Source organism: Periplaneta americana, chromosome 2, assembly GCF_040183065.1.
Source record: "Periplaneta americana isolate PAMFEO1 chromosome 2, P.americana_PAMFEO1_priV1, whole genome shotgun sequence".
NCBI classification, from domain to species: domain Eukaryota; kingdom Metazoa; phylum Arthropoda; class Insecta; order Blattodea; family Blattidae; genus Periplaneta; species Periplaneta americana.
Window position 1 is genome coordinate 152,862,538 of NC_091118.1, and position 25,913 is coordinate 152,888,450.

Genomic DNA, 25,913 nt, shown 5'->3' on the forward strand with positions numbered 1-25,913 from the left:
GATTGTATTCTGAAATAATAGTTTTGCAGTTCGTAAATGTTAGTATTCAAACTTATTATTTTAAGAAAACTTGTACCTTTGTAGGGTTAAGTCGATCATGCCATCGACCTACTCGAAACAGATAGGACCAGCAGGAAGAATAAATTGTTCACCGAAATACATCCAACTAACACTTATAAACAGAAAAGTGTCATAGTATAGCTTATATTGATGGGATAGTGGGGAAAGAGAAAGACGAATTTATGGTGAATTTCTTGCGTAAGAGAAGCACTGCCAAAGGAACATATTTTGTACACCCCTCTGTACCTGACTATGGGAACAACGTAGTTTCTAAAGTGACATGAGGAGGGGAATATTTCAAATAACATCTGATATAAACCTAAGCAATGTTGAATTGCATTTTAGATTATAATTGAAGTGTGGTATTTCAATGTAAATTTTGAATTCCTAAATCTTTGTTTGTTGGTATGTGAAGTATTAAAATGTTTTTTATGTTTTATAAGTTGGCAATCATAGTCACTTTTGTACAGTGGAGACCTATAGACCTAATTGTATCGAATAATATGATCACAGTAACAAAAGATACACTATATAATGCTATAGGCATATATTGAAGATTATTATTATTTTTTACATCCCTTATAACAAATAAAATATATGTAACACACTTACAATTTGTTTTTTAAAAACATAAACAGCGATCGACTTTAATCCGCAATATTTTAAAATCGATCTTAAACTAAAATTCAATGGCGATCGACTTTACCCTATTTAAGCAGGTAACTTCGATCACAAGTCAAATAAAAAAATCTGTTTTTTTTTTATAGACTGTAATTCAATTCTTGTAACGTGCCTTCATAAGTGAAATATATGACGACAAAATGCTATTTTCTGAGGAACTTCGCTCCGTTGCATAACTTCAATATCATTAAAAAATAGCAAACTTTTTATCGACTCTACCCTCTTCTACGGTATTGATTTCGCCATCATCCATCTGGTCTTCTTACAGCAATCCTTCCGTATACTTAATTGTTCGAGTCGTTTTCTTTTTAATTCTGAGATAAGCCGAAACAAAGTCCTTCTTCCCTGTGACCATAATGCATAATATATTCTCCTCAGAGAGAAAGGATGAAATGAATGAAGTTCTACTTGTAAAAACAGCATTTCATAACAATAAATGTCGGATCTCGCCGTAGGCATCCTCTACATCGCTTATCGATTTACGATCATGCGCTTTATAGAGGGGTAGTTGTGAGTGATCATTAATGTGCTATCACTGATGATCGTATATCAACTTATGCAATAACAGCCTATAGGCTACATTTTTTGTACGAAATAAGAAAAAAGATACGGCGAAGACGAGAGCTTATGGAATAATGTCGATCACATGCAATAGAAGTAAAATAGAAGTTGAAGTATAAGATCTAACACGAATTCGCGGGATAACACACCCACACTGTAGTACAGCCACCTTATCTATAGACCGGAAGTAAAGATAATAAATTATAGGTTGAAAGTGCTGTTCACAAAGTTCTGTTTCAGTCACACAATATCCGCGTATAATGAAGGCTTAAATGTCAGTTATGAGTATAAATAATGCGCGTATGAATAAATTGTTAACATCCTGATTAATTTTAGTACGCACTTATTTAAAAAAATTAATGGTGAACATTCAAACCCATACATCCACACAACCACCAACCACTTAAGCCTTCCACGTAATTATAGGGAATCTACGAATCCCCCGCCATTTTTTCTTTATTCTTCACACAATGAGAAAATAAAGAATTGTTCATCTCCTGCAAACAAACTCCGATCGTTCAAAATACTAAGCCAAACACTTTTCCGAGTCTAAACCATAAAATGCTATCCATATTCTCTTTAACACTCCACCATCATCAGCAAACCTCACTGGAAAGTTAGAAATGTAGGCACTTAAGTAATACGTAACATCAATACGCATGGGGAGAAAGATAGGTTTACGTCTGTAAGTACTTGGTTGTCTGTAATGACCAGGACGCCTTGTATTCATTACCTCATATGGCTAAACAGGAGTGGTTGTTGGATTGCGTGTAAAGCGTGCGGCCTACTACTGGGAAATTGTCCAGTATGCGTAATTTAACAGCGACATGAAACCTTACACGTAGGCTATGTGATGAGTTGACAGCACATGTTATTATAACGATGTTTTGCACCGCTGCAGCTAAACATATCTAAAGGAATGCTTCTAGTGATAAGGTGAAAGTCACGGCATTAATGTCTTATTTAAGAGGCATTGCGGGGATATTTTACTATGCAGGAAAAAAGCATGGGTATACTTCTTGTAAAGAGTTAAGGCTGATTCACAATAAACCGGGAACGCAAACGACAACAATGAGAACGGAAATAATGTTAAAATATATGGATTTAAATGTGAGCATTCACAATTAACTATTGTGACATTTATATACATTTATTTTAACAATATTTCTGTTCTCGTTCTTGTTGTCGTTTCCGTTCCCGGTTTATTGTGAACTAGCCTTTAGGCTGCATTTCGGGGTCGGGGTCCGGGCCGGAGTCTAGTGGAGTTCCTAGGTAGCTCAGTTGGTAAAGTGTAGCGAGCTTAGCCGAAGGTTCCGGGTTCGATGCCCGGCCACGTAACAATTGGGGAGCGTTTTTTCTAAACTCGATAGATGCACAAAACTACTTTTCTCAGAAAACGAGTTTTATTGTATATACAGTTTATGTTGTGGGAAGGAAATATTTTTCTAATCACTCTCTACGCACGCTATGAACCGAGTTATGCAAAATCTGACTGCATAGGGTGACACAGAAGCTAAACATCATATGATTGTGATATGTAACTCATTTTCGCAAAATTTTGCGTCTATCGAGTTTATCAAAAACGCTCCTCAATTTCTCCCTTGAAATTATTCAAGTCAGTTTTACAGGGAACTATAGCTGAAGGTCAGATTTGTATAGAACAGGAGATTCTTTCATTCTTCACTGATAAAGATTCTGAAGATTAAATCTGGTAATTTCGAAACGTCGGATATCTTTTCACTATGAACACGTGGTTGAAAAATACAAGTTGCTCTTTGTGTAATTCTTATTACTGCATAGCTCAGGCGGTAGAGCATTTATATTTTCATCCTGAGCTGCGCTCTGGCGTGGGTTCGATTCCCGCTTGGGCTGATTACCTGGTTGGTTATTTTTCTAGGTAAGGGTAATACATGGTAATTTATGGCGAATTCTTAGCCTCTTCTTGCCAAATACCATCTCGTTATCACCATTTCCATCGACGCTAAATAAACTAGTAATCATAGAAGTTACTAAGCAACAGAGTGCTGCATTGGAGTTAAATTGCTCGCTTGAACTCGGTCGAGTGTCGCACCCTCGAGTGAGATACGATCGGTCGTGATACGCTCGTAATAAATAGAAGCACAGTACAAGGTCATCTCACCGACATGTCTACATACATGTTTTGCTCACAGGATAAAACTAAGACTTTATTTTCTACGTTTATGACAAACGTTTAATGGAACAGTCAATGGAACGTACCAAAACAGGAACATGAAGTTATAAATAAAATGGTATGAAAAACTTCGATATACAGTTATTATTGCTAATTAATAATTATTCAATATTTGATTTACCACATATATAATATGATAGGTCCATACATAGTGTTCCGCCTATATACTGCGACAATGTACCACACCACCTCATTCTAGTGCCGAGGTCATGGAAAGCATGGAGCTCTACCTCCATGCCCCCCGAGTGCCTTCATGGCATGTTACGGGGATACCTTTACCTTTATATAGCAGTAGATTAATAACAATATTATTACAGAGATAACTTCACAGAAAATATAATGAAACGAATAATCATGCTGCACAACTGTTACAGACGCAAAGATTGATACAGTAATTATTATTATTATTATTATTATTATTATTATTATTATTACTACTACTACTACTACTACTAGAAAACTTGATACGGTTCTTGCATTATCGTGATTATATTCTCCGCTTATAATAATTACATTTACATCCAATAACATCTATCAGATGTGACAAAACAAAATCACTCCTTGTGGGGAAAAAGAAAACATTTACCTACAACATTTATAGTACATTTTAAAGCAAGTTTTGTAGTTGTACTATGGAGAGGTTAGTTAAATACTGCAAAGTTTTGAAATGATAAACATCTATGATGTTACTACACTTGTTATCACTGTAACAAGACCGAATGGTCCACACCTGTGGAGTAACGGTCAGCGCGTCTGGCTGCGAAACCAGGTGGCCCGGGTTCGAATCCCGGTCGGGGCAAGTTACCTGGTTAAGGTTTTTTCCTGGGTTTTCCCTCAACTCAATACGAGCAAATGCTGGGTAACTTTCGGTGCTGGACCCCGGACTCATTTCACCGTCATTATCACCATCATCTCATTCAGACGCTAAATAACCTGAAATGTTGATACAGCGTCGTAAAATAACCTAATTAAAAAAAAAGAACGAATGTCTAACGCTCGGTTTATATCGTTCGAGGATTTATCGCTAGTGACAATTTTACCCATCATGCATGTGCGCTACCTATCGGATTATGCTATGAACTTCTTGGCGCTCGAGCGAAAACGTCCGATGCAGACCTCTGCTAAGCAACCAATTAAAAAAAATATGAATATTTATGTTGCTTTAGAGATTTATGCTTTATAAACAGGCATATAAACCTACAACTTCTTCATTCAAATCGTCTTTCAGTGTAGAAACCACAACTGCATCGCATATGTAATAATAAAATTATTAAAATATATTCTTTTCAAGTGTGCCATAGTACGGATTTACCAGTTTTTTCACAGCCGAAAGTCTTTATTTGGAGACTTCTTCGCTTCTATGGATAAACTACAATACTTATTGGAATTTCAAGTGTTTTACAGGAAGCCCCACTTGTTCTAAACCCGAGCTGTGTTGCTGCATTTACGTTGTCCGGGTGTGTATACTTGATGTCCCTGATATGTTATTTGACTAATGGAGGGAGTTTCCTTAAAACGTTGTCCACTGACACACGCATGCTGCAGCCTTTCCCACTGTGACAGTCCGGTATATTCATGTATTTCCTATTCCGTCATCAAAACCCTCGCTCTTTTCTTCCTCTTTCTCCTTTTTTACGTCGAAACCTTTTTAAAAGATTGACAAATATTGTTTTCTGCTTTCTTTCTCCAGTCATACTTCCCCTATTCCTCTATAAAGGGGCGTTACCTACTAGAATTGTAACAAAATAATACATAATAATCGGGTTTTAGTAAGGAAAATTGTGTAAGAAAATATAGTGCGACGGCTGATATATGAGTATATTCTCAACTAAGACGTGTTTTCTATGTTTAATATATGAAGATGTCTCCGTCTAGCAACGTAATTGACCAGGTAGGAATTTTTAGGCTATTATTATGCCTATATGCTCATGTATTTGATTATTTTGTGTATTCCAGGATGTTGGGCTACGCGATCACTGCTATTTTCTAAGCTATTTCTTAAAAATCGAAAATGACTTAAACTTCAAGAAAAATTGGAGAGATTTAACTCGTCAATAATTTAGGGAAACAAAAGACAAATGTGGTTACATTTGTATCTGTAAGACGTGTGTCCGATTTTGTGTTTTTCATGTCATTCAGTTCTCGTAACTGGTTAGGAAAGTTTTGAATAACTTACCAACGAATTTACATGATTTTTTGTCATTTTATAAACGACTAATAGAACGTGTTGAAAATGAAGTTATTTACAGCCCATTTGCCTGTCCGCTGAAAATGTTTGTAATTTTGTTTTGTTATATTTCAATTTATCTCTCTATAAAAGTATTGCGAGCAATTTTTAATATTTCAATCAAATAAAAATGAAATGTATTGGAGACGGAGAGATATTAAAATGGATTTACTAGCTACTAGTACTTACATATAAAACTACATTGCATGTTAATAAAAGTTTCAGCGGATTGATGAAGTTTTAAAGCTTTTCTCATTTAAATTTTTAGTTCTGTTAATCGATCAAAATATTTAATCGATTAACTATTTGAATTTAGTCGATTAATAGAGTTTTGATCCAGTTGACAAAATGTTTTAATGTACTGTGATGCACAATTATTGTTAAATTTAACTTGTGTTCGGTGATAAACATAAGTATTAAATGTTCTATATCTGTATATATTGTATCGTTATATTACAAAACAACTATTTTAATTACTTACTAACATATTTATTATGAGGCTTATAATTTATTGTGTCAAATTCCCCGGGAATTTTTAAGACAAACATAAATAACAAAAAATATGAAGACTCACCTAGTTAATACTGCTTCATCCATGACTTTAAACATGTGAGTGCGTTCATATGCTTCGAATTAAGTGCCACTTTACGTTTAGTAACAATGTTTTCTGCATCACTAAACACGAAAAAAAACTTTTTTTTTCTGTCAAGCACTTCTCCACGATCGTTCAATTTAAATCCAAACGTTTAACCGAGTTTACCTCTCAAATTCAGAAATGACATAATGGAGTTTACACTTTTCATAAACCATAGAAAATTGATTTTTTTTTCTTTATCAAACTAAACACACAACCTTCAAATACAAGCTCAGTAAGGAAACTGCAACTGCAAAAGTACAGCGGTCGAAAGAGAAGACTGACTCCTATTGTAATCGAATTACCAGATTTTAGAAAGAGAAGAAGCTAGTTACGCTCTCACTTGCACACAGTATAGACATGGCTATTTTATAAGGAATGAGGGGGACGAATCCCAGAAAAGTATGTATTTCATATGCTAGGAAGATGAGCTGACAACAAGGTAGAAGTTTTCTTGGAAAATCATGAAACTTAATAAGGGTTTCGCATTGTGTTTGAACTTTCAATCACTGTCCTCATATCTCCATCTCTTCTGAAGTGTTTGTGCAAAGATTTTCCCTACGCTACCTGGTTTACAGTTAGAAAATAACAGTACCGTTGTGCTTTTAAGTAAACAATTTCCGAGAGAGAAATAATGTCGGAATTTTTAGTATGAGTTTGTATTAACAAAATAATAATTAATATCAACTACAACCGACCAATTTTAATCGACTCGATTATTCGATTAAATATTTTTGATCGATTAATCTTACAACAGAAATTGATCGCTTAATCGATTAAATCACACAACACTATAAATTTTATATAATTGAATCGGTTATTGTTGAAAGGAACTAAGTCCACTTTTTAAAGTTTTGAGATAATCGAAAAAAACTGTTTTGTGGATAATCTATCGAAGATTAAACCAACATATATTGTACACATAAAAAATATAGATTATCCACAAAACAGTTTTTTTCGATTATCTCAAAACTTTAAAAAGTGGACTTAGTTCCTTTCAACAATAACCGATTCAATTGTTATAAAAATCATCATATATATTATAGGAGACTAGGTATCTATTGTAGTATATCTCCTATCAGTATTTTGGGGGTCTCCAATAATTGACCCTTTAGTTTTTAATTTAGAAACTTGGAAGAAAGACATCACTCACAGATCAAATTTTTAGATAGGCCTACTAAAGCTTAATATTTCAACTACCCATATTTATAAACAAGCATAACCCAAGCATAAGTCCAGTCATTTCTAAATCAATTGATTGAATAATTCTTTTTAAAGTGACTGGAGTTCATTCATTCATTCATTCATTCATTCATTCATTCATTCATTCATTCATTCATTCATTCATTCATTCATTCATTCATTCATTCATTCATTCATTCATTCATTCCATAGATCTTACATGAGCAGTGAAGCTTTAAGATGTGGAACAAGTCAAAATTTTACAATATTACAATTACAATTTTTACAAATTTTTTACAGTTTTACAATTTAGTAATTTCTACAATTTTTACAATTTTTTTGCAATTTTTTACAATATTTTGGCGAGATGTAGGGAGATGAGGTGAGGTCCGAGGATTCGCCAAAAGATTTACCCGGCATTTGCCTTTTGGTTGGGGAAAACCTCGGAAAAACCTAACCAGGTAATCAAACCAAAGGGATGAAATGAAGTGATGCCGAGGACTCGCCATAGACCATCCGGCTTCAGTCCCACGGCTGGGGAAAACCTCGGAAGAAACCATTCAATGAGACCAAAGGGGAATCTACTTAAACGCTATGAGATTTATGAAGCATAAATTTTTATGTAGCAAGTTTCCTCTGTAAGAGGTTAAGTCTTCCATAGCATTTTATTTTACTTTAGTTACTGGATATTATCATTGAATAGTTCCTGCAGTTGAAAAGCACTGTAAAATAAAGACGTACGTATTGTCAACCAAAGAATAGGTAGAGTATACATTAAAGTGAAGACAAATTAGATTAGTTACTCGTTAACTAGTCAAAATGAATTGCATTCTAAGAAATCGAATACGTGCCGTTTCTCTTTACTGCATTAAAAGGTCAAACTGGTAATATAAAAAATATCGGTCAAAGTCATTAACCTTATAACAAAAAAAAACCATCACTATTACATTTTAACGTAAATGAAAGTTGCTTTGTCATTTCCTCATATGCTTTCCTGAAATCTACAACGGTGACAAAAAATTACCGGCTTCGGAAAGATAATTTATCTAATTCATAACAAAGATTACAGCTTGCTGATTCCATTGAGAGCATATTGCAATAATTAAACCTTTGTTTTGTTACAACGGTTACATTGAAAGTTTTTTATGATCATTTTCTGTCGTGGGCACTATGCTTATTAACTCAAAACAAGTGGTAAGGGGGACGGATAGGAAAGGGGGGTGAACTGGTAATTAGGTTGGAAATGCCACTGCTGGCAGAGTACATTAAATATAGAGGTGAATCTTTTTTTACGACCGCTCGATGTTTTGTTTTGATACAGTAGCCGGTTACATAAACGTAATATTTAGTTAGAGCAACAATGATGATGACAAAATAAATTAGGGAGCAGCAACTTGTCGTCCGCGAGCTGGTTGTGCAAGAATTGAAGTGAATTTAATGAAAGTATTGCAATTTGAGTGCGGCTTTCATACATAAACGTTCCCCGAATATATAGAATTAATTAAAAGTCAGGAAAGATTATTTTACTTTAACAGAAATTTCCGTTTCACTTATTGTTGCTATGACAAATGAGATAAATAAACATCAATGTAAGCTATTCTTGAGTTAGTTAACTGGCTTTTTAGCAAATTCATTCCACAAAACTATGATTTTACCTCTACAATATAGAATTGGGTCTATTCAGTGTTACTATGAATGTAATAGAGATTTTTCCCGCGCACTGAGAAGATTCAGAACCCTAAATGGATTGAGACACGAACCTTGAAGTATGTCGTTAATATTGAAGCTTATAAACAGGCCTGTATTTGAAAATATTCAGCAAAGATTTTCTTCATAATGCTGTTAATTCCCCAGAAGAGAAGCTACTAATGATAGATGAAAAATAGCGATCATATTTGAATGTTTTGAAATTGCTTTGAACCTGAATACACCCCATTCCTTTATGATCAAAATAGTATTACTATTTTCCTATAAACTTATTTCTTAACAAAATTATAGAACTATAAAATCTTTCTTGACATTTAAATAATCCTATAACTTTCTTAATTCTTAGGTTAGAATTTTCACCCCAAAAGTTAAAAATAATACAGTTAAAGTAATCTAGGGTAAAGGTTGGTAATACCACATACTAGTAGCCTACATACAGTCACGAAGCTTGAGTTATGAGGGTGCTAGGAACAATAGACTGTGCCGGTACTATTTCGCATTGTCTGTAATGAGGCGATATTAGCGATCCTAGTGGTTAGCAACTATCTATGGATACATATTTACTATGTATTGAGCTTCGTGACTGTATATACTAGACTGTGGTAATACTGTGATACGAGTAATATCGTGAGAGTTTTTTTTAGAATTTATTACAATTTTACTCAGCGAGAGAAGGACCGATTTTGTGCAGCAACTTGTCCACGAACATTCACTTAATACATTGACGCAAAAAACCGATCTTCCTCTCCCTCAGTGAAATTGTAATAATTCTCAATAATAATTATCACAATATTACTCTATCACAGTTTACCAACCTTTATCCAATAGGATCTAACCTTATATATAAAGAAAGATATTCTTGAATCTCTGACAACATAGTCATCTACATTTGTCTAATGGTGAACATATTTGGTATTAAGACCCATTCACAATGAAAATTAAACATAAACGTAACATAAACACAGAAGTTTGCGGTCAGGTTATGAAATGGGATCATTCACAATGATTCACATACGAGTAAATACTGATATTAACATTACAGTTAGACATGAACATTTGAAAACTCCAAACTTTCATGTTTATGCTTACGTGATTTGGAAACAACATAGGCTACAATCGTATAGCGCTGAAGTATACAACATAATATGACGAAATGACGTCGTTATGTTTCCAAAGTTACCAAGTGTCTTTGCGGTTATGTTTGTGTTCTCATCGTGAATGTTGGTAGGGGGGTCTATGGATTTGTTTATTTTACGGCGATGTTTACATTCTTAAGTTAACACTTATGTTATGTTTAATTTTCATTGTGAATGGGCCTTTATTTTTGAATTTTGCGAGTTCTACCCGTTGGGGGAAATGGATTTTTAAGGACGTACTTATTTTCGGAAGGGAAATAAATCTCGGAAGTCTTTATTGCAGAGATATGGTACGATAAAGAATCCCGTTCATAAATGAGAGAAATGTTAGGTTTTATTTAACGACACTTGCAACTGCAGAGGTAAATCTACTGACATGAGCCTGTCGCATTTAAGCACACTTAAATGCCATCGACCTGGCCCGGGATCGAACCCGCAACCGTGGGCATAGAAGTAAATGAGAGAACCCCAGGAAAAAAATATATATAATATATCACGTTAAGATGGCATAAATGCTCTTGGGTTTGTCCCCCATCACTTTTAATCAGTATCACAATTGTAGGAGATTTTGGTTTTACCGATACATTTACGTATAATTATAGTTGCGATTAAATTTATTTAGGAAAAATCTTGAGTGGTTTTTATTAGAATTATTCCACTTACTAACTTCCACTACCACTCCTCTTACGTTGCTTTTATTGCTATGCTTCCCCTCTCAAAAAGCTCGAGAATAGAGACGTGTGACGTCACAGAGTCAGCAGTAGGAAATGCCTGCCCTAAATTATGGCGGAGCATGCATCTATACTTCCTCACTGGTTATTAGAATATAAATTAGAGGAATAATGGTAAGGAAAACTGGGTTATCCATATAGAATTTAATTATGGGAAAGAGATTTGGGAGAAATCTATTGTAATCTATTTTAAAGAAATAATATTATGACCGAGTGAATAGGTTCAGACGCTAGCTTTTAAGACTCGTATTCGGGACGTCCCGGGTTCAAACACCGTGGCCGCCAATCTGACTGGGATTTTTCATGGTTTTCCTCAGTCACAAAGGTAAATACCGGATTGGAAATTTACACTACCATGATTCATTACCACCTCAATCACAAATAGCATAAACATTAATCAAAATCTAAAATCAGGTACATGAACACAAGTCATTTACAAAAAATAATACGAATAGAAACAGGAACTGAACAAATGTTACTACAGATGATAAAGCGTGTATAAATAAACTTTACAAAAAACAATAAAAAATAAACAAAATATTGTTATGAACTGCAGAATATTAATAATGATTTAGAAGGAAATCTTCATTGAAGTACTATTCCTGGTATTTTTTTAAGAATTGAGGGGGGATTAGTACAAAATAATTCAAGATTAGTCAGCAATCAGCAGATAAAGCACTACGTAAGATCCCGAATATAAAGACCTTACAATTCTCTCCTGCTGGCCTGTTCTGCTGGTATTTATGAAATTCAAATAAGCTTGCGGAGAACAAGAAGTTCGTGATGCACGTTTACATTTTGGAAAGTGATTTGTAATGCTAGAAAGGTTAATTACGTAATTTTTTACCTTCAATATTATGTTATTAAATTCCGAATCTTGTTTGCAAGTTGAGAATATGATTTATTTGAAATCAGATACCTTTTCGCAATCTCATTTATTAAACTCTCACTTAAGTTACATTAATAGTCATTTTAAGCGTTACGAAATTCACAAGGTTTCAGACATTCACGAAATTAATATTTTAGTGATAGATAATACAGTAATTTGAGATAAGACGTCAGCAGAATGGCTATAAAGTCTATTTTCTATACTGAAAGATTGGCTTCAAATTTTTGCGAATCCAAGTGGAAATTTTTATAAGGATGTGAAGATTATGTTGTAGCAGGATTCTATGGACAATCTCGGTATATTTTGATAATTCCATTCCATATCCATCTTTATATCATTATTATTTACTAAATCGATTATTTATCGACGCTGTACCAACTGCAAGACTATCTGGTGTCGATGAGTTTTATGATAGCGAGATGGTAATTTGGAGATATGAGACCGAGTATTAGACCCGGTTGCAGAAAAACCGATCAGATATGATCGACGATCAAGGAGGGTTTGATTGACCGTCAGTTTTATTTTTCGTTGCACAAAGAATAATCAGTATTTGATTCGGGAATCAATTTTCCTTCAGATACGGTCAACAGATTTTTGCTGATTAGTGACTGATCATTGACCAAGTGTATGTTGTTTATATTGAAGTTATAGCAATTTATATAGTAAAGGTCTTACTAATAAACCGTGCATAGTTTTTATACAAGATTTATACAGAGTTGAGACAGAAAACGTTACTAATAAACCATGCATAAGCGATAGATATAGGCTATAAACAGTCTGTAACTATACAATGGGAATTGCTTTGCAGTAGTTATATACACGAAACTCCTGGTTTAAGCGCTGTATATAGAGAAAAAATGGCCGTTCCTCTAACAGCTGTTCGTATCGACTGTCATTAATGATGATAGTTGCCTTATAACCACAGAAGAACAAACCAAAGGGCATGCTATAATTAGAATAATATTGTTGTAGCTTGTACTCTTTGACCAAAATATAGTGTGGTAAACGATCAGAGCCAGTTGTACTATCGATACTTATGACGGCGCACTAGAGCACTCTACCGGATGCAATAAAGAACCTCAGATATTCTATTACCTTTCATAATGAAGTAATGACGAAACTATGACGTAGTTTTGTAACAATTATACTGTTATACACGACGTATATAGTGATTATTAGTAAGGAATTTACATACGACTTATAAACGAGCTACTCACTGTCCTATAAGTATAAGGCAGTTAAACGTCTGTATATAGTGTTTTTATTAGTAAGACTGTAAATAGTTAAAGTATGTAGTTATGTTGTTCTAAAATGACTTAATAGATTCTTCTGATGGATAAATTGTCAAATAGTATGAATACATATTCGGTAAATATTCATGAGCAATGCCTAATGTCATTTGGTCAATCATGTGAGTTCCGATCAAGACCGAAAAATTGCCTTTTTTTCTCCTTCACCGAAACACCATCCATCTTATTTTCAATTACATTCATAAAGCCCTCTACGATGCTTAATAAGAAGGCTCTATTATCAGAAAAATTTTTCCCTCACGTTTTCAGTTCGGTTAATTTTTATTTTATTCTGTACTCTATATAGATGGTATCCGTCTGTTTTCCTTCTACAAAAAACAACAAAATGGCAAAGCATTCATTTGTTTTTTTTTTAATCAGTGTTTACTTGATGCATTCGTTTCTCCCTTCTTGAAGAGCATCATATTTGGCCGTGGTTGCTAAATAGTGCTGATGCCAAATTCATCTTTCTCAAATCAGTAATTAGTAAGTCGAGACAAGTTGATTGGCGATTTACTTTCATGCAGCGCAATGAACAATCAAATAAATCTGACTGACTGGTGATCAGGGACTTATTTGATTCGCATTTCTGCAACTGGGCCTTAGACATGGATCACCTTCTGGCTTGACTTCTCGAGTGCCGAACTTAGGCTTGTTTTGGTCCATTTTATGACCTATAACATGCGATGATTGTCCAAGTTCGACAGGCTGACAAGTGGGCCATCCTGCGTCATTTTTCATTCTTAAAAATTTCTGAGAGTTGTTATATGAAGAGTCCACTGCAAGAATGGTGGATGTCATTTGGAATACATTTTTCAGGAGAAGCAATTGGAAGTTTGAAATGCTTAGAGCTCAAAGCTTAACTGTGATTTTCCGATCATTACTGGACAATGACTATCAGTGTTAATGCCATATAACTCTCTATGTACATTCTATATATCTTAAGCTATGCATTGACAGTCTTGGTTCATTTTCGACAAGAAAGTGACATCCATTATTCTTGCAGTGAACTCTTCATATATTAAATGTAAGTAGGCTAACTCATATACTATATATGTTATTTTTATTCCAGTTTCTTTCTGATTCTAGGAGTTCCCGATAGGCCTATTCCATTCAGAAATTCTGTCCTGAAGACACAGCAATGAGTATTGGATGTACAATTTATGGTGGTGAATGTAAAAGTGGTAAAATTATGAGAGTGGTTATTATAGTGATCCGAGATTTAGGATCGTTTATTGAATACGAAGTGGGACGCGAAAGTAAAGTAAGCAAACTGTAGAGCGGATATAGGCTAACAAAATCTAGCATATATTTAACACACCACAATCTAGCACGCATTTGAAAACACTCAAATGAATCTAATATGGAAGATAATGAAGAATAACGAATAAGTGAAACAAATAGTGAATAATATATATCAGACAATTTATTATACAGAAACTAGTAGTGTGTTATAAGACAAAGGGAAAATTGAACGATCACATAGGCTATTCCTTGTAGTCTATTACGAAACAAAAATGAACGATTCACAAGTGACAATACTTTCTGAGGAAGCAAGATTCGGGGAAACAAAAAGGAAGATGATCCGATTTGACTAATGCCTGAAGCTGAACAGAAGAATAAAAAGAAGAGAAGAAGCCTAATAAGAAGATGAATTCAGTTTTCTGATCGAGAAATCAGATGCAACTAATGGTGAGTCATAACTTTTATTAATTTGAATAGTGTTTTTATTAATTAAAATGAAATCACTTGAATTCATACTTTACTATTAGTGGTGTGATCATCATCATCATCATCATCATCATCATCATCATCATCATATCACTGCCATTATGCATAACATTGTCACTTTAAAGATTATTATGTTCAAACCGCTTTTATTGCATCCTCTCAGAAGTGATGCATCACATTTAACTGATGACTGTCTGCAGTGCTTGCTTTTGGAGCTATGCATCATACATTCAGGTAGTAGTAATAACGATGGCGATGAATTTTTAGGTGAAAAATGCCCTAAGTGAGACTTCAATCAAAGGAAAAATTAAAGTTATTGGAACCCATGTAGGACATGTAGGAAATATTTTCTTGATATGTAAAAACAAAAGATGGTAAAATCACAGTCTAGCATAGACAGTCACGAAGCTCAATATGTAATAAATAAACATCCATAGATAGTTGCTAACCACTATAGTCCCGACGCTGTTATTTCCGGCGTGACTCCGCCTCTTTGCTTACGTTTTAGAAAGTGAAGGCTCTATAAAGTCTAGGTAGGTAGTATCGTTCGCCATTTTTGTTCTTACGCTGCCGAGCTGCCATACGAGGAATCTATTTGCCACACCGTTAAACATTATCATGTCGTAGCTCCTATGATAATAAATCAAACGCAATATAATTCAGCAAATAATTGAGCGGCAAATAACGTCTTCGTGTGCTTTCTGCGAAAGCCAACGGAAGAGCTAAAATGGCGAACGATTATATTAAGTATTTATCGAGCCTTAAGAAATGAATCAGCATACGCTTAAATGTAGCAGACCTGCAACGCAATTGGCTGCCGGAAATTAGAGCGACGGGATTATAGGATCGCTACTATCGCCTCATTACAGGCAATGCGAAATAGTACCTGCACAGTCTATTGTTCCTAGCAACCTCAACAACTCAAGCTTCGTGACTGTATATACTAGACTGTGGTAAAATTGTGATCCATTTTTGCCACTAATTCGGTCACAAGTCTTTGTAACATGTGGAGGCTTGTGTTAAAAAAAAAAAGAGAGTGGGCAATTTTAGATATAATATTTCACTTAAAACCTTTATTTGTTACGATACTTTCCGATGTAGTCGGCCATTTCTCGCCCATGTTGAATTTCAACGATATAAAACTCTCTAATTCAAAGTACCGTCAAATAAAATACTAATATAGGCCATTCGTTAACTCGTGAAACCTACTTCCGCGTAAGGGGAAGAAGAAAATGGACTGAGAAGCTTTCCTCCGGTTGACTGAATGAATGACTGAATGAATGAATGAATGAATGAATGAATGAATGAATGAATGAATGAATGTTATGTTATGTTTTATTTAACGACGCTCGCAACTGCAGAGGTTATATCGGCGTCGCCGGATGTGCCGGAATTTTGTCCCGCAGGAGTTCTTTTACATGCCAGTAAATCTACTCACATGAGCCTGTCGCATTTAAGCACACCTAAATGCCATCGACCTGGCCCGGGATCGAACCCGCAAACTTGAGCATAGAAGGCCAGCGCTATATCAACTCGCCAACCAGGCCGACTGAATGAATGAATGAGAGGGGATTGGGAGGAGAAATATTGAAAGGTACGCGAAAACGCATCCTTGCAAGGGAGTTCGGGGTTGAGAAAAACTGAATATGTGAGCTCCAAACCAGTTGTCCATCTGTCTCACTCCGAGTTTAGCTGCTCTACTGAAGGGGCTCTAAAAATTTTGTAGGGGAAATGCCGAAAATGGACATAACCTAATAGCTATCACACAAGCTTCCCTCCCTAGCTACACTTCTACTTAGAGCTAGCTAGCTCTCTTACCCCACCATAAGATTCTTACTATATGCTACGGCGCACGCATTCGTTTCCACGAGATAACGAATGACCTATACCACTACCACAACTATTGTAAAGAGTACAGCAATTTGATTCTGATAGAATACTTTGAGATTTTCCGTATACAAGGCAGCTTTGGACAGGTTTCCTACGAATACTGGGTTTCCCTGCCAGTGCAATTCTATCATTGCGCCATTACCGCATATTTAATACCATTTTACCATTTACCATACCAGATTAATTTCTGGAGTCAACGACCTGAATATTCCACCTGTAAAACTGAATAAAATAATCATCCCGTTTAGCTTTACCGTAAAAAATCTCGGAGTGCATTTCGAATCTAATCTCAATTGGGATACGCATATTAAATATACATGTATGAAGGCATTCTCTATTCTCCATTCACTAAAAAGATTGTATCATTATCCATCTAAATTAAAACAGACGCTGGTACAGACACTCATTCTACCTCACTTCGATTATTGCGACGTTTTGTTCAGTGATCTCACGATTGATTCCGCTCAGAAACTACAGCGTGTTCATACGCGTGCGTCCGCTTCATTTGTAATGTTCGATATTATGATCATATCTCACCTTCTTTCGAGAAGTTATCATGGTTAGGTTATATGAGAGGAGAAATCTGCACTCACTTTCTCTCTTATATCGAATTATGAACACTTCATCCCCCTATTATTTATTCGCTCGTTTTCATACTCTCTCGATCACAACGCGATAACACGCTAGAAATTCCACTTCACACATCATCTCTGTATTCCTCATCTTTCACTGTTGCTACCTCTCGTCACTGGAACTCTCTGCCGCATGAAGTCAAGGGCTGCCGAACATTGAAATCTTTCAAATCCAAGTTAGAAAATTATCTTATGACGAGTTGCCAAACTAACTTACTATTATGACAAGTGTTGTATTGCATGTTTCCACGTATTCACATTTTTTTTTATGTTCTAGTGATATTTTTTAAACTTATTTTATATTTTTGTTTTCATATTTTCCGATAATGGTATATCTCTAACGTGATAAGTTGAGTTATATATAATCATTATTTTCATTACTGTGTATACTTAAAAATATTGTATTCATTGTATGCTTTGTACTGCACTATTTTATTACTACTATTAGTATTATTATTACTATTATTATCATTATCATTATCATTACTATTCTTATTTTTTATCATCATCATTATTATTATTATTATTATTATTATTATTATTATTATTATTATTATTATCATTATCATCATCATCACCAATAATTTAGGCGCTCAGAAGTCAATATGATTAACTCCTTTTCCAAAGATTTTGAGATATTCAAGGTTAAAGTTGAATACACACAATTAATTCTGTGTTGTAGTCAAGAAGAATATTGCATTTTGTGGGTTTTTTTACTGAACTATGGAGTTAATCACTTTGACCACTGAAAATATGGTCAATTTAATACATTGCCAACTTAGAAACTCTGAAATAACCAAAAGTGGAGTTAATCATGTTGACTTTTGAACGCCTCAATTGTCTTTTCTTTATATTTTGTATGCCTAATTTATTTTGACCTGCTGTTCACATTTCATTACGGTTTTTTCTTTCTTTCTGTATGTTATATATTATGTCTGATTTCTTCTTACTTGTTGTTTGCATTTTATTATTATTGTTATCTTATTCAGTTTTATGTGTAAAATTGTAGTGTACTTTGTAAATTTGTAGTGTTTTTGTAACGCAGTTTTTACTCCTGGTTGAGTGTTAGAGAAGGCCGTATGGCCTTAACTCTGCCAGGTTAAATAAAACATTTTTATTATTATTATTATTATTATTATTATTTTACCTTAATGAAGAACATCTGAATGTAAAGAAAGTTATTGAATAAAGCAGTGCTGTTTCTATTACCACTACTGCTACTACAAAAAGATAAGATACTGAAGATCTTTAAGTTATCGATGTAATGGAAGGTAATAGAACATGAATTTAATAGAGAGCTCTGCGTTCCAGCACCTCGATGCCACCTCATGCGTAGTGCGATTCCATGTAAAACTTCAAATCTCATTTGATCAGGTTCAGGAGAGCACAAAATGACGTTAAATCGACCAATACGAGGGATGCGGTATGAATACCGCTACATTATTGGAACGGATACTAGAGATAGACGGATAACATGGCGGAAATGCGTTAAAGCTTACTGTTCATTGGTGACGATCGAAAACCGTTTCTCGAGGACTTCAAATAATGAACTCATTGAAGCAAACAACATTTTAGACAAATAATTTGTTGTGATTATTCTATGATGTATGGAAATGTATGACGTAAAGTCAGAAAAACAATTCGAGATTTTTCTAAGAGTAAACCTATATCGTCTTTAAATGACCCTGGTTTCAAGCTCTTAATTGCCTCAAAATTTTCTTTGATATCGTCTGGTTAATATCTCTAAAGCAATTATTTATTTTTTTAAAGGGAGAGGATGGTATTTTTTGGTGAAAAATGAGTAAATTGAAAAAAAAAGTTCTTTAAAATACTCTGTGAAATGTGTGGAATGCATAGCATTAGGGGAGAGTCGGGTAGTATCGGACATCGGGTAGTATCGGACATCGGGTAATATCGGACAGTGAGTTTCTTTCATCTACCACACGATGATAGTACCTGATTGACATGGTTACGTTTCTATGATGTCGCATAGAGAAACGTAAGCGTGTCATTCAGGTACTACCATATGGTGGTAGATGAAAGAAACGCACTGTCCGATGTCCGATACTACCCGACTCTCCCCTACATTTTGTGGGTATTTGTCCCATTATCGGATGTTGAGTCGCCATTTTTAAATTTCCTGCGTTATGGATTTCTAAATCACTGGCCCACTTTTATTGTTGTTTCTGGTAAACTAAATTTTCCAAATTTTTTGTTCTTTAAAATACCCTATGATATGTGTGGAATGCATTGCATAACATTTTGTGGGTATTTGTGCCCTTATCGGATGTTGAGGCGTCAGTTTTAAACTTCCTGCGCCATATGGATTTTTAAATCACACGCCCGCTTTTATCGGTTTCCAGTAACTTCAATTTTTTTTTTTTTTGCTACATTGCCAGACAAAATGGATATAATTTCTAAATTACTAAAGATACATGCATGAAATTTAGAACACACATTCATTGACTATTAGGAAACTTTTCTCTTTAACAGAATTTTGTTAATTGATTTCATTTTAAAAATACGTCCGTTTGTTTGAAGAAAGAAAAACAGAAAAGTGTTATTAAATTTTAAGTGTTTATTTTACAAACGTAGGGACTAATATCAAAATTCTGTTACAGACAGTTTGTAGAACATGCTTTTGCAAATACATTGCAGAAAACTGTTTGAATCTATCTTTAAAAACGGTTTAGATATATCGGTTTTAGTACAATCCTGCATTGGGTATATTTTTTTTTCAAATTTGGGCCCCCAATTTTTTTTTCCAAAATATTTTTATTTGTTGAGTTGCCACAGCTATGAGCTCTCTACATACAAAAAATTAATATTTTACACCAAATAAGAAAAAAGATTTAAAAAATACCATCCTCTCCCCTTAAATGTAGCCTAATTCGAAGCAAGTCAAGAATAGGTCCATGAATACTGAGTTAAATGATGATTTTTTTGCATAGGATCCAGGTTTCAATTTTCCTACAGCCTATGATATTTGTGATGGACAGAGAATAATTCTGCTCAAGGAACAGACACAATAGGTTTTTTAGACATACAGTATTTTAATTATTCTTCTCTGTAATAATTCTAGTGGATTAAGGTTAGTTTTGTAAGTACAGCCCAATCCCAATATTCCATATTGGGTTATAGACTGAAATAAGACAAGGTAAACTGTATTTAGTACATCCATTTGTAAGTAATTTCGTAACTGAAAAAAATAATATATAATTTTACGTAATTTGTTATAAAGGTAGTTAATTTTTTGTCCCATTTCAGACATTTATCAATAATAATTCCTAAGGGCCATATTCATAGACATTCTTAGCACGGGCTTCCGGTGGATGATTAGCGAACTAACGTTTTTCGTATTCATAAACCATTGTTAGGATATGATATGATATGATATGACATGACATGACATGACATGACATGACATGACATGACATGACATGACATGACATGACATGACATGACATGACTCCTGTACAAGTAATCACTCGATAGTCGGGACTAGTTTAGCACGCTCGTAATGCGGGCTAGCGAAATGTCTATGCATAGCACCCTAAATATTTAACCTCTGAAGATCAATTTATAATTAGACAATCACAGCAAATTGCGGAACAACCAAAATTGTGTAATTTAATTTGTACAGAAGAATTAGGCAAAAAAGAATGAAATAATAGGATATTTGTTGTATCAGTGTAATACTATTTCTGAATAGTGTTTGCAGCTTAAAATATAGGCCTACGTTAAATAATAATGCCTTTCTTTTATATTGTAGGAAACAAACTAATGCCATCTCTTAACCTGAGCCCGTATTTGGAATTTTCTGACACACTTTTAAACGTGTGTACGGTGGGATTCCTGTGATTTGGAATTAGGACAAAGTTGAACCTTCATCTCTAACAATATAGGAATTAATATCGTTAACACAGCTTTACTGTTGTAATCCCACGCTGCCGCGTACAGAGTATTTTTATTTTGCGATTTGTGGGGCAGTGCATATATCAAGGTAATTGCTGAAAGCGATGACAAGTTTATTTGTAAATAACGACATTACAGGGAGTAAATTCTTTGAAAGATGAAAGCTTTTGCAGATTGATTTAACAAATAATAAAAGTGTCAGTTCCGTTACGTTTTGCGGCAACTTGATTTAGTATTAAAAATGCCCGTTATTTGTGGTCCTTCACACAAGTTACTCGCCCTGATTGTATATTATTGTACAGTGCGCTGGGTACACCACGCCCATGTCCGCTACTCCAACAAAATTCCAAACCACTACTGATTACAAAATTACATAAAGAATTGGTTCAGACGTTTTAACATTTATTTTTATGAAGTTACGCGTAACAGAGCGTAAAACGTCTCCTGGAAGGCGTGTCCATCCGTCCGTTTGACCTTCTGCGCGAGTTCATCGTAAAAAAAAGCCGACTGGAAAGTTTATTTCTCCATTTTAATTCGTTTACTTTATGACTTTACACCACCTCACATTAAGATAATAGTGTATATTGAATTATATCCGATATGAAAACGCAACCACACTACCAAGAAACAAAGCAGTCAGCTGCAATTCACGTACTCAGTGGATGATTTTCATTCAATGATACTAATGTTCCATACTCTTCACATTCTGAAAGATTTGCAGCAGAGAAAAAAGTTATGAAACATGTTTGCTTAGACAATTTCGGTTTCTTTCAATAGGTCTATTTTGTCGTAAAACTACGTTTTTCTCGACATCAGGTATGGGAGAGGGTAACTTGTGAACTGGCAGCCATATAAATATCCAATATTTCTGCTTGGATTCTTTATGTTCCCCTTGTTTTCCTTGTCTTCCTCTTATTCTCCTTATATAGGCCCTTGTGTTCTCCATGTCTTCCCCTTATTCTCCTTATATTCATCTTGTCCTCCTTTTGTTCTCCTTGTATTTTCCTTCTTTTCCTTATCTTCTCATTATTCTATTTCCACTTGATTTCCCTCTATGTGCCTTACTCTCAAAGTATTTCCATTGTTCTCCATGTGTTCCCCTTATTCTCATATTCATCTTGTCCTCCTTTTGTTCTCCTTGTATTTCCCTTCTTTTCCTTATCTTCTCATTATTCTATTTCCACTTGATTTCCCTGTATGTTCTTACTCTCAAAGTATTTTCATTGTTCTTCATATGTTCCCCTTATTCTACTTATATTCATCTTGTTCTCCTTGTCCTCCCTTTGTTCTCCTTGTATTTCCCTTGTTTCCCTCATCTTCGCCTTATTCTCACTGTTTTCACTTGATTTTCATATATGCTCCTTACTCTCAATGTATTTTCCTTGGTCTCCTTGTGTTCCTCTTATTCTCCTTATAACCATCTTGTTCTCCTTGTTCTCCCTTTGTTCTTCTTGTATTGCCCTTGTTCTCCTTACTTTTCCTTTATTCTCACTGTTTTCCCTTGATTTCCGTGCATGCTCTTTGTTATCTGTCTATTTTCCTTGTTTTTCTTAAGTACTTATTGTATTTTCCTTCTTCTCCTTGTATTCCCCTCGTCTTCTTTGTATTCCTCATATTCGCCTTATAGTACCTTGTTTTCCTTCAATTATACATCTTTTCTTCTGTTTGTATTCTCCCTTTTCTCCTTGTATTCTCCCATTCTCCATGTATTTCCCCTTTTCCCCTTTATTTTCCTTTTTTTTTAATTCCTCCTTTTCTCCTTGTATTGCTACTTTCTCCTTAATTTTCCCTATTTTTCCTAATAACCCCCTTGTTTTCCTAGAATGTCCCTTTGTGATAGCACAGACACATGTTTGTATGTAAAAATATGTAGCACAGTAAGGTTAAGCACTAACAATAATAAGGTCCACACCTGTGGAGTAACGATTAGCGCAACTGGCCGCAAAACTAGGAGACCCGAGTTCGATTCCCGGTCGGGGCAAGTTACCTGGTTGACGTTTTATCCGGGGTTTTCTCTCAATCCAAATCAGCAAATGCTGGGTAACTTTCGGTGCTGGACCCCGAACTCATTTCACCGGCATTATCACCTTCATCTCATTCAGACGCTAAATAAACTAAGATGTTGATAAAGCTCGTAAAATAACCTACTAGTTAGTGCTGCCCATATACCAACACTAGGAATTTCATATTACAATCTTACACAAAAGTGTTACACATTTTCCTAGTTTGTAGGTCGAATATAGATGTTCATATCAAAAGACTTGTGTAGCAGAAGTAGTTATTTCTTTATTGTGGATATCGTAAGTGACATTGTTGTAGAATGATGCGGTTGCATTTCAAAAGAACAACTAGCTGATATGGCTAATGTTTAATATAGCATCGATTGCCGAACTATACAACTGCAGAAATAACTAAATGATAAATTGATGCATAGAAACGTTCTTCTGTATAGCTTCAACAGTGCTTATCTTTGGAAGTATTCACCTACGGTGTAACGTTAAAGAGGAATCCAAACGAGACACAATACCGATAGATACCCAGTCTCAAATTGATTTTATATTCCTGATGTTGGGCGGGGGACGAGAACGAATAATAGAAAGGAAATTAACAGTTGGTTACTATGGCTACAATGGAATCCTTCCTTATCCGCTGCTTTTATTGTCAAGCGCCGTTGGAGGTTTATGGCAGAACAAAAGTCATTTGTTAATTAGAGCCCATTTGTAATTATTGTTGCTTATAATTATAGCATGTACTTCACATCACGGGTTTCATCTTCCTTTTGTCTTCCTTTTAAAGATGTCTTTCTAATTGTCTAATTCGTGACTCTGTTTTCCAACTGGCTGTTCATTTTTATAAATCTTTTTTCCACCTCTCAGCTGTAGTTAACTTTGTATTAAAGCATAAAGCAAAACTGTCATTATGTTTGTTGGAAACATTTATAAGTGCAGCCATACATGCAAGCTGTATCTGGCAACGTTTCGTATTTAACAGGACGCTCCTTTTGCTTTTATTATTTTCGTACCGTTGGGTTTTATGTCTTTATTTAATCTCATCTTTTGATGTGACAGCGAAATCAAAAGTTTAATACGCATTTCTGTGAATCAAGATAAGTAATTAAAGTACTTATGTTAGTTTATTAGTAATGTGAAACCTCGATTAGAAGCAATTTTCGATAGTATCACAGCCAGTTCGAAGCACCGACTCCTAATTCGACAAGAAAAGACACGTGATTTCTGTGACTGTGTCTTAATTTTTAGGGTTTTACTTTATTAATTTTATATTGTTTTAATTCTAATTAGAGAATTATGAGCATTAAATGATACTAATCTATCGGTAATACTGTGTTGTAGGCTTAAAGTATTTTTAGACATTAAGTTATACATTTTTTAACTTATTCTCATATGTTTTCGTAAGTATCCATGTCTCACAAGCATAAACTAAAACAGGTATAATTAAATTCTTATGTAGGCCTATATGTACTGTAATTTTGCTTTATTTTTAATTAATTTACTCTTTAATGTATCGGGTAGCGCATAACATGTATTTGCTTTCTCAATACGAGCATTAATTTCTTGTTTTACTAGGCTACTTTATTTTCATAAGTAATTACTGTTCCTAAACAATTCACTTTTTCATATGTCTGTGTATTAATTGAAGGGTTCAGAACCATAGTGGGCCAAGAGCCATTTATTAAGAACGGAGAAAGCAGGGGTTTTAAAGTTAAATGAATACCATAGTTTAATAAAACTGACATAACATTCAGTTTTAATGTGCATACTTTATCTTACTTGCTATATGTTTCAATGAATTATAGTAATCACTTAATTTTAACCCTTGTTTTCTCCGTTTTTAATATATAGCGCTTGGCCCACTATGGCTCTGAACCCTTCAATTATGATATTATTCATTTAAATTACGAATAAGCACAAAATATTTTGTTTTGTCAGCATTTACTCTAAGGCCAGTTCCCTTGTAAAGAGTTTAATAACAGTAGAGTAAGCATTTTTATTTCATGTTCGTTTTCATAAAATAGGCCTACAACCAATCGTCACCATATACCAATATATTTATTTTTCTCTCCATTTTGTACCTGAATTGAAAAGACTTCATTACTTGAATTTTTTTCAGTAACTAAATGAAACAAAACGGGTGAAAAAGAATCTCCCTGTTTAATTGTTGAACATACAATTTAGTATTTTAACTTTATAGTTGGTATTTGATATACATATTATCACCAAATGTGTTAATTTGAGGATTGCCAAATCTTTCATAACATTACAAAGGTGAACTTTAACAATTCTCTCGATAGATTTTTGAAAATCAATCATAAACGTATGTATAGTACATATTGATGAAATTCACATTTCTTTTCTTCTTCTACGATGTGTTCATCTAATGCCTGATTGTGATGAACTAAATTTGATATTAGATACTCC

The 25,913-nt window shown here is 34.4% G+C and overlaps 1 protein-coding gene and 1 long non-coding RNA gene across 5 annotated transcripts in view; one reads left to right on the top strand and one right to left on the bottom strand.

The window, feature by feature from the left end:
* LOC138694710 (uncharacterized) overlaps positions 1-15,165 on the top strand; it is a 680,210-nt gene extending 665,045 nt beyond the window's left edge. Inside the window, exon 6 of one of the 3 annotated variants that reach the window (XR_011330995.1) lies at positions 14,399-15,164. This is a non-coding gene — a long non-coding RNA (uncharacterized lncRNA). Of the gene's footprint in view, positions 1-14,398 lie in introns of all 3 variants that reach the window. The other 2 variants (XR_011330994.1, XR_011330996.1) reach the window with 2 other exon arrangements.
* Scr (Sex combs reduced) overlaps positions 1-25,913 on the bottom strand; it is a 242,275-nt gene that overhangs the window by 143,789 nt on the left and 72,573 nt on the right. The window lies entirely within an intron of this gene.